This window comes from Wolffia australiana, chromosome 4, assembly GCF_029677425.1.
Source record: "Wolffia australiana isolate 7733 chromosome 4, ASM2967742v1".
Lineage (NCBI taxonomy): Eukaryota > Viridiplantae > Streptophyta > Magnoliopsida > Alismatales > Araceae > Wolffia > Wolffia australiana.
Genome location: NC_135838.1, coordinates 584,124 through 594,134, shown reverse-complemented (window position 1 = coordinate 594,134; position 10,011 = coordinate 584,124). Strand labels below are relative to the sequence as shown.

At 36.5% G+C, this 10,011-nt stretch overlaps 1 long non-coding RNA gene across 1 annotated transcript; it reads left to right on the top strand.

The window, feature by feature from the left end:
- Positions 1 to 2,314: 2,314 nt before the first annotated feature.
- Positions 2,315 to 2,982, top strand: LOC144702573 (uncharacterized). Its single transcript, XR_013581257.1, has 2 exons — positions 2,315 to 2,603; positions 2,694 to 2,982. It is a non-coding gene; the product is annotated as an uncharacterized LOC144702573 (long non-coding RNA).
- Positions 2,983 to 10,011: the final 7,029 nt, after the last annotated feature.

The window sequence follows — 10,011 nt, the reverse complement described above, 5'->3', positions numbered from 1 at the left end:
TATACTTGGATAATAAGACTAATAAACTATATCAGATGCATGATGAAAACTAATATTGGGGAAAATAATAAATATATATTACAGGATAAAGTGAAAAATATAATAAATAACAAGAAACCATAAATGTAAATTTCAACTAATAGAATAACAGAATAAATCAATATTTTACAATCCTTACATTATTAAGGAATCATGGTTAAAATTATAAGTGAAACAAATGTATCTATCAAAGAAAAATTAACATTTGTGATATTTTTGTTATTTTATTTTTATTAGTTAATATCCTTATTTAAGGTGTGTGATTTTGATCATTATGTTGGATGAAATATAAACCAAAATATCTTGGGACTGTTCTTGTGAACAGATCCAAAGGTATATGGATTATAAAAAATGGTAACCCAGTGCTCTACAATGTCTACAGTTTATATATTTATTGTTGATATTTCCAGCACCGGAAAAAAAAATTAGTTTCAAAATAATAGATTATAGATCCAATGTTTCTTTAAGTAAAACATTATAATACATGTATATAATACAATGAATACGTCCACCCCTTCCCTAGAGATACTTTGAATACAATAGATTGAGATTGCAGTAAATTTAAGAAAATTACCTCTACTTGAAGAGCTGAAAAATGTATAAACATCCTTATGAAAACTATAGATAAATATATCTAATATGATTTCATAAAGTGGCTAATCTAACAAAAAAACTTTCGAAGGTTTTTTATAAAAATTATAGAACTGCCTTCTAGTTTTTAAAAATTTATGAAAAGGTCAAACTTACATACATTATCTAACCTTTTAAGTATCATACAATAGAACATTAATAAAATTAAATACATCCAAATAGAATATATACAAAATTAAATTCATCACTATTAGTTAATCATTTACTTCATATTTTATATTTTATTCATAATACTTATTTGAATTAGTTACATAATCCTGTGCCACAGGCAATAGGCAATGAAGTTCAGACGTGTGCGAAAAAAGGGTAAATGTTTTCAACCGTTTGAAAGAATCCTCAAATTTTGTTTTGGTAACAGAAATGTACCTATGGAAATTCAAAATGCAGTAAAACACAGTGATAAAAAAGGCCCAAAAGTTGTACTAAATGGCAATCATAAGTGCTTCTATGGTGTCTATCTGTGAATAAAAACCTGAAACAAGGTGGTGAACCCCCATGATGCTAACTACACCTTCAGTGAGTTCAAGTATTTGTGAAATTAACTTATGATCTTAACACATCTTACGAGCACAATGCGTGTTTTCGACATGGTTGAGAACCTCCCATTGACAAATCAATAAATCTTGGACATCAACTTGAGTGGGGGATCAAAGTTGTTTGCATCATTTTTTTGGGAAATCTGCCTTGGACTTTTATTGATTCAGGTTCAAAGGAGAGCTTAGCAGTATATATAGCAAGCTAAGGTGGAAATTCCTAGGTCATTGATACACCCAAAATGTGTCGTGTAATTATACATATTTTAAAGTCATTTTAGGATCATTTCATGTGTATTGTCTTCAACTTTACAAGAATTTGATCTCATGCACTAAAGAGGCCAAGTGATAAAACAGTGCAATTTTAATGTCATTTTCTACACAATTTACAAGCTCAAGTATTTCTTAGTAAAAATATATTTAAAACATTGTTAATTATAATGAAATCAATGCTCTATGTAGTATGTCATCTATGCTGTTGTACGGGAGAAATAAAGGTTGAAGAAGAAAATAAAGAGAATGAGAAAGGAAGAAAGTTAAAGATATAAAAATAATGTTTTTTGCTTACTATGTCCAGCTAGGGCTGATCCAGGCGTAGCAGCGCCCAAGCCGACCATAAGCAGGCATATGCAGGGTGGTCAAGCCCACCCGCAGTCAGCAAGGGCAGCACCCGGTACAAGCCCATCGACCCCCGAGGAGCCCACCAAAGAGGCCCATCAGCAGGCCCATGGAGGCCCCAAAGCGTTCAGCATACGAGGGAATTCTTTTGTTATTTTAATCTATTATAAAATTCATATTTTTTTGTGTATATTATTTTGAACTTGTCTGACATGGGATAACTAATTGGCTGTTGTTTTTAGCTCTGCATCAGGGCGGCCCAACGGGCCGCAATCTTATGAAATTTAAAAAGAAATCATGACTGGTCTTCGAGCCAACTCAGCCCAAAGCTCGTGTCTTTTTGGGCTGTTTTTAAGTAAATGGACATGATCTCAGCCGTCTGATCTTCTTAAGGAAGATCGGATGCTGAGATCTGTCTCATATTATTTAAATGTGGTCTTCTTTATTTTATGCCCTCTAATTGGGCACGATGGCTCATGACGACCGGGGACGATCCGAACGGGCAAATCACGAAGGAAGAGTGCACTAATGAGGCAGCTGACAAAGTGCAGATGGGGCAAAAATGGGGGTCTATACGGCTAAAGTTTGATCACAGAAGTTGGACAGATTATAAAGGAGATCAGACAGCAAGAGGCAGATCCATCCATCTCTGTTCCTAGCCATCTCCAAACAGCGGTTTTTGGCCTACAAGGGGGATTGCAGGGCATCCGATAGCCTCAGAGGATCCCCAGGATCGCCCCCCTCCATCAAAAGCCCTGGGAGGTACTTCCCAATCTGTTAAAGGCACCTGAAGGCCCTTAATTTTTGTATCTTTCGACCATCTTTCTTAGCTACGGTGGAGATCCCATGCAGCAGCGGCGAGAGGAGGAGGGGCGTGAAACTCCTTCGAGCACTCTTCAAGCTCTGGCCGGCACCGAAGGAGGTCTGTAGCATCCTGGATTCATGCCAGGATGGAGGAGAAGATCGAGGGAGATTGCACACCGAAGCTAGTTGGCGGCGAACGACACCGTCAATCTTTCTCATCGAATCAAGGTGATTCATGTTTATTTATGATTTCCACCAGTTCATTCCTATGTGTTCATCTATTCTGGGTGCTTTATTTTTTATTCAAGATTAGAGATTGATCAAGTTTTCACAGAAATTTGGTATCATAGCCTCTGTGAGGCATTTTATCAAACATATCTAAAAATTGCCCTATCAGTTTACCTTATATAAAAATCTTATAAAATTATATACAAACGTAAAAACATCGCCCTATTTCGACCTCTCTGGGGCATCCTGTCAAACACCCTTCGGGTGTCGAAAGAATACCCTTAGATCTCCAAGTTTTCTACTATATAAAATATATAAAAGTGTATAAAATATATATATTAACTCTATAATAAATATTATACCTATATAAATCGTATTCTACTATTCTAGGCGGTTTTATAAATATATATATACTCCCTAATTACTTTTAGTTTCCCCTTTATTTGCACGTAACCACTCGCTCTATCTAAATAAATAAACCCCTATAAATCTATATAAGATCTATTATCTTAACCTCTTTCTTATATAGCTACTTAGTTATATTATTATTAGATAATTACTTATTCTCTCTCTAGCTATTTTTACGTTAAATTATCAGTGTATATAAATACTTATCTAGATTACTTATACACCTAATTAAATAATTTTTCTTTATCTATCCAATTTATACTTCCATTCTTCTTCTTCTTTACTCTTATTAAAATAATTGCTCTTATTATGTAACTCCTTACTTCTCACATCTTATTACCTTAGAACCCTGTTCTTCACTATGTAATTAAATCTTACTATCTATTCTTATTATACCTATTTCCTATCAGACATATAACTTACTATTACTATCAGACATATAACTATCTATTATTATTATACCTATTTCCTATCAGACGTATAACTTATTATTACTTAAATAAATAGCATCCTAACTTCTATCAATAGTATCATAATAATATATCTATCTTATTGGTCTTATCTAACCCTTCCCTACCAATATTACTATCATTCTTAATTATAATAATTAACATCTTACTTCTTTGTTATTTCTAGTATCTATACATGTATATATATATGCACAATATCTGATATTCTCTCCTCTCTAGTTCTCTTATTCACCTAATTTTACCTCTACTTACTAACTACTCATTTCTTCTTATACTCATTATCTTTAGTATTATTATTATTGCTTATTAACTATAAATCAATTATTAAATACACCTCTAAAGGCTAGTCCCTCTGGAGATGACCTCACTCTAACTATACGTCTGATTGCATTTATATCTTTTATATATTCTTATTATTATAGAAATATATATTACTAACAAATTGGTTATAGTTATGTGTCAACGCAATAACCAACTATGCCCAATAGGGCATAACTTTTCACTGACGTTCAAGAGCCAACCTTCACGGATACCTCTTTAATGCCACAAACATGTTGGTGAAACTCTACATTTAAATCATCAGACAAGTTAAATTAAATTGATAATTTTACAAATTGAACATCTAATTCAAGGTAAATAGTAAAATATTCTTCAAATTACATCCTATTGTACAATTTTGAATCAATATCATTTAGTGATTTTATCTAGATTTCTGAAACATTAACAATTAACTAATACAACACTAAAATTATGCCCACCTTTTCCTAAGAACCTAAAATACTGAATCCACAGCTCAAGCTTAACAGATATGTGACATGCATTCCACATATTCATCAGCCTACATGCACTATATTTTGACAATATATTTCATCTTATTTAAACCATAGAATTAAAAATGAATTTTGAACGCATCATTATAAAATATTTTATCAATGCATCTCAACTCCTCAGACAAGTTGAAAATTCTGAATATTGTTTAAAGAAATTAACTGGTTTACTTTAAAGACAAGTTGAATATTGTTTAAAAGGAAAGCCTCTTGAAAGAATGCAAGTATGTGGGCATAATAACAATCCAGGAGCAACTGAAGTTAAAGATGATTGCGAGGCATGGTGAGACTTCTTGCACCAATTTTAGAAAAATTTACTCGCACAACAACCCCATGCAATATGCAACCCAAACTTGGAGCTGAAATTTGCACCTCACATTGCACCAAATAGCACAGTTAAGTGGAATTTTGATAATAACTTTAATTAAATTAAATAGATAAATATTAAAAAATAACTAATAAGCATCAGATATCAGGTGGAGGTTATTTATTTATAATAGCTTTATAATTTTATAAAAGATCACATTAATAAATATTTTATAGCCATAAGATATAAAAATGGCATAAACTATTCTATAATAGCTTTTTAAGTTTGAAATTACCTTTATAATTATTGACATTAACCCATTTTTAGAGAATAATGACTGTTTTACAAAAACAAAAAATATCAATAAATATTCTGTAACCACAAGATATTACATTGACAATAATTTGTTAATATATATTTATAAAGTATAATATTTCTCTATAGATACATAATATGTATGAATTTCTCAATACAACCTTCTAAAAAGAAAACTTAGATATTTTGTCATGTCTCTTACCAATATAGAAACTATTGCGTAAATGGTTTGTGAGATTTAAGAAAAAATGTTGATTCTAATTAACCATCGAGATGTTGTCATGGTATAATGGTTGATGTCATCCTCAACTTTCCATCAACACTTAATATGATGAGTAACTCGGTGATGTATATCATTAAACTGGATTACTGTTGGTTGTTGATGGCACTACAAATTGCGAATAATAACTCCTCAAGTAACTCTCTATATTTAAACAAGATTACTTGAGGTTGATGACGGCATATTCCCAGTTGAGAATAATATCTCCAAAGGTGTACTGATGGTAGAGACCAGAAAGAATTTGTTTTCAACCCTTGCTAATTCCACATATGAGTGTTCATTATTCTCCTCCACCATTACAATGGCTATGTCCCCTTCATAGGAGCTGACCTGATGTGGAGATCTTGCTTGCGCCCAAAGATTACTGTACATCCAAGAAATAATTTTGTGAAAGATTAATTTGTCAAGTGCTTTAGTAAAAACTTCTTTAGCCATCCAAGCCAGATAAAACGTCTAAAATAAATTGTCCCAACCATGTTTTGATAAGTGGTTACACTTAGCATATGTAATAACATTTACACACAAGATATGACCTCATTCCAATAGTTATGGTCAATTGACCACATCTTCATGGATGGATCAGTGAATGCATCAATGGCAAAGGAACATGCTAAAAGACCACTAAGGAGTGATGCATATTTGTTCATCGTACCACAAGCATTGTAGACGGATGTCTGCTGTTGGGACAAGATGACATTCCTGACCTGGAATAGAGTCACATTTATGATACCTTGCATGACAGTATCCAAATATTTTGTCATTGTTTTGATGATAAAAATGGCTTCAATTGTTTTTCGATCCTTCAAATGGCAAGCACGGTTGGTGTCCTTCTAAAAGTATTTCAATAATGTTAAAAAGTCCTTTATCATTTCCCCCACATCATCAACCAAGACTGGGTTTTTAGCACGTTCAATGGCATTATGCCAAGAAAGTCTCTCTTTAAGAAGATCGGACGGAAGAGATCTAACCATCTTTATTAATTTTTTTTATTTTTTTTTCAGGCTGTGATTGGTCCCAGGACGATGACGCATATTGCGAGCCCCTTGGTGGGCAAATCCGAAGAAGATAAAGGCTGACGAGGAGCTGACGTGGGCTGCTGATGGGGCATTAATGTGGCAACGATGGAGTTGCACCACAAGAGGGTCCACGGCTGAAATTTAATCGCAGTTTTTGTATGCTTATAAGGAGGGTTGGATGGTCAGGGGCAGTTCTGTCAATTTGTGGCCCTGTTCGTCGATGCCGCTGGCAGTAGGTGGTTGTTGGCCGACGAGGGGGACTGCCAAGCCATCTAGTGGCCTGGGAGGACCCCCGGGGCCGTCCCCCTCCATTGGACGGCTTGGGAGGTCCCTCGCAGGTGATAAAAAAACTTTCAAAGGCCCTAGTTTCAATATCTTTCGACCATAAGTCTAAGGACGACGGGAATCCCTTCCGGCTAGCGACGAGAGCAGGAGGGCGCGACAACCTCCTGCCTGCACAAGAAGCTCCGGGCGAGGCTAAGAGAAGTCAGAGCATCCGTGGATTCGCACCTGGACGGAGGAGAAGAGAACTCTTAACCCAAAGCTTGGTGGTGGCGATCATCGCCGCCACTCTCGTCTTTGAATCAGGGAAATTCAGGTTTGTTTATGAATCTCTGAGGCTGATCTGTATATTTTCATTCCATATCGTCACTGGATTTTGAGTGAAATCTAGTTAGAAATTGAATTTGTATTGAAATTTAGCACCGTGATTTCTCTTGGACATTTAATCGAACATCTCACATGTTTGATGACCATATCTTGATTAATGTAAGTTTGTACCCCTCTCAATCTTATAAATATAAAAATATAAACACATCCCTATTACCCCGCTTCTATTGGGCATTCTGTCGAACACCTCACATGCATTCTGCAGAAATACCCCTTACCTCTGATTTATATAAAAAATCATATAAATACTATATTAACTATATATAAACTCCTATTTCGACCCCCTCTTGGACATTTGGTCGAACACCTCCAAGGTGTTCGACTAAATAACACATTCTACACTCGATTTCTTACTATAAAAAGAGATAAAAAAATATAAATGCATATAAAACATCTAAAAGTATCCATAGTAATTATATAATAAATATTTCACCTATATAAGTATCCTTTAAGTATAGGGGATCCTATAATACTTAGTAATTACTATTAATATTCCCTTTTCACTTTCTTCATTTCTCTATATAATTATCTAACTACGTAGTATATCATATTATTTACTTACTCTCTTCCTATCTATCTTCTTAATATATATAAGTACTTCTATAGCTTACCTATCTAAAGTAAATAGTGTTTCCCTACCTATCTAGCTTTTTCTACGTCGACTTATTCTTTACTCTTATTAAACTACTTACTCTTATGAAATTCTTATCAATCTTTTCACCAATTGTGTTACTATCATCTTCAATATAATATCTAATCTCTTCATTCTTCATTATTCTTAGTACATATATATACTTATGATATCTGATATCCTCTCTTATCCAGTTATCTTATTAAACTAATATTCCCTATACTTATTACTCATTTCTTCTTATCCTTATTATCTTTAGTATTATAGCTCTATCTTATTAAATACCAACTCAATTATTGAATACACCCCTAAAGCCCAGTCCCTGTGGAGACGACCTTACTCACACTATACATTTGAGTAAGTTTATATATTCTATCAAATTTATTTGATTGTAGGCAATTTAAATATATACAACGACAATTAAAATTTATATGCAATTTGCCTTCGTCAGATATGCCACATCAGAGTCACCTAGCCCGTATCCAACAGTGCAGTCAATGCATTGTCAGAAGCTTTGCTGACCGAGCCGCCCATCATATTTTACTATTCCACTATACTGGCATCGTTGGACTCTTCAAAGGCAAATCAATCGGACGGTCAAGATGGCCCGATATCTCTACCAGCTCAGCAGTCAAAGCCCATCTTTGACTCGGCTGAGTCAGAACGAGTCGACCCAGTCCACTAGGCCAGTCACACTGAGTTGACTCGGCTGAAACTGGGGAGTCGCTTCAGACGAATAGTTGACCAGGCTCGAGTCGACCTGGTCAACTCGGCCAACTCTAACAAGGTCGACCCGGTTGACTCAAGCAAGTCTGACTGGGTCGACTCGTCTAAGTTAGGCCGAGTTGACTTGGTCGACATGGTTGACTCACACTAGGTCAATTGGACTCGGACTAAGTCAGGTCGGGTTGACCTAGTCGACTTGGCCGAGTCAAACCAAGTTGACTTAACTGAGTCAGGCCGGGTCTGCGCAATCGACTCGAAGGAGTTAGACTGGGTGAATTCGGACGACTTGGTCGAGTCATACTGAGTCAACTTAGCTGACTCAGATAGGGTTGTTCTTGTTGACTTGGTCAAGCCAGACCGGGACAACATGGTTGACCCAGTTGAGTCTGACCGATTCGACTCATCCAAGCTAGGCCGGACCGACCTGGTTGACTCGCCCGAGTATGACTTGATCGAATTGATCGACTTTGCCACAGCCAACCCAGTTGTGTCTGAATTGACCCGACCGAACCCAACCAAGTTGTCCTGGTTTAATCCGACTGAGTTGACCCGACTGACCTCGAGCAAATTGACCCGGCTGAGCTCGATAGCGCTGACCTTGTCGAACATGACCTAATACCCGACCAGGTTTCACAGCCCAAACCTCTACATGTCGAGAAGACTAGGCCCGCACAAGAGGGGCCAACTACGAGACAGAGGACATGGGCGTCCAGAGTTGTTGGCCCTTCACATGCGGCTCCCGTATCACCTCTTTCGAAGACTACACTCCCACTGCTTCATGATGACAGGATGCCCACACATGGCTACACATAATCAGGGGGAATGCAACTAGTTGAATTCTCCAAAGAGGTCTCTTGGATGGGTGAGCCATTTACATATAGTCTTGTTGGGAGATTCGCTATTGAGTGTTCCCTCATAGACAATATCATGCGCAACTACCTCGCTCTGGGGAATTTTCTAAGCCCTATCATCATTGGAGCCCGCAACTACATGAGTGTCTTCATTTTGTTCCAATTGAAAGCTGATCTCAAGAAGGGTTGAAGCCGAACTCTATGGACAATTAATGGCTTCCCTATGCACACCTATCGTTGGGTGACGGAGTTGACTAGCAGCGTACAAGATCAGTACCCTCACACCGTACCAGTACGGATCGTACTCCCTGGACTCTGACCCCATCTCTTGATGCCGAATGCTCTTGAGTCCTTAGCCAGTGCGATCGGAACATTTATACGTCTAGACAAAGACTTACATATGTTAAATCGCCCCAGATATGTGTGTGTGTGTAGAGGTCGACCTATTGGAGCCTATACAGCGTATGATCCTCATCTGCAATGGTGACAAGCTGATTCACCAGCCAATAGTGTATCAGAATTTACCACAATTCTGTACATCTCACACTCTTCTAGGCCACACTATCCACTTGTATCACCAAAAAGCATAGCAAGCCACCTTGGCATCACTTGTGGAACTCCTTCCCCCCTTCCCTACA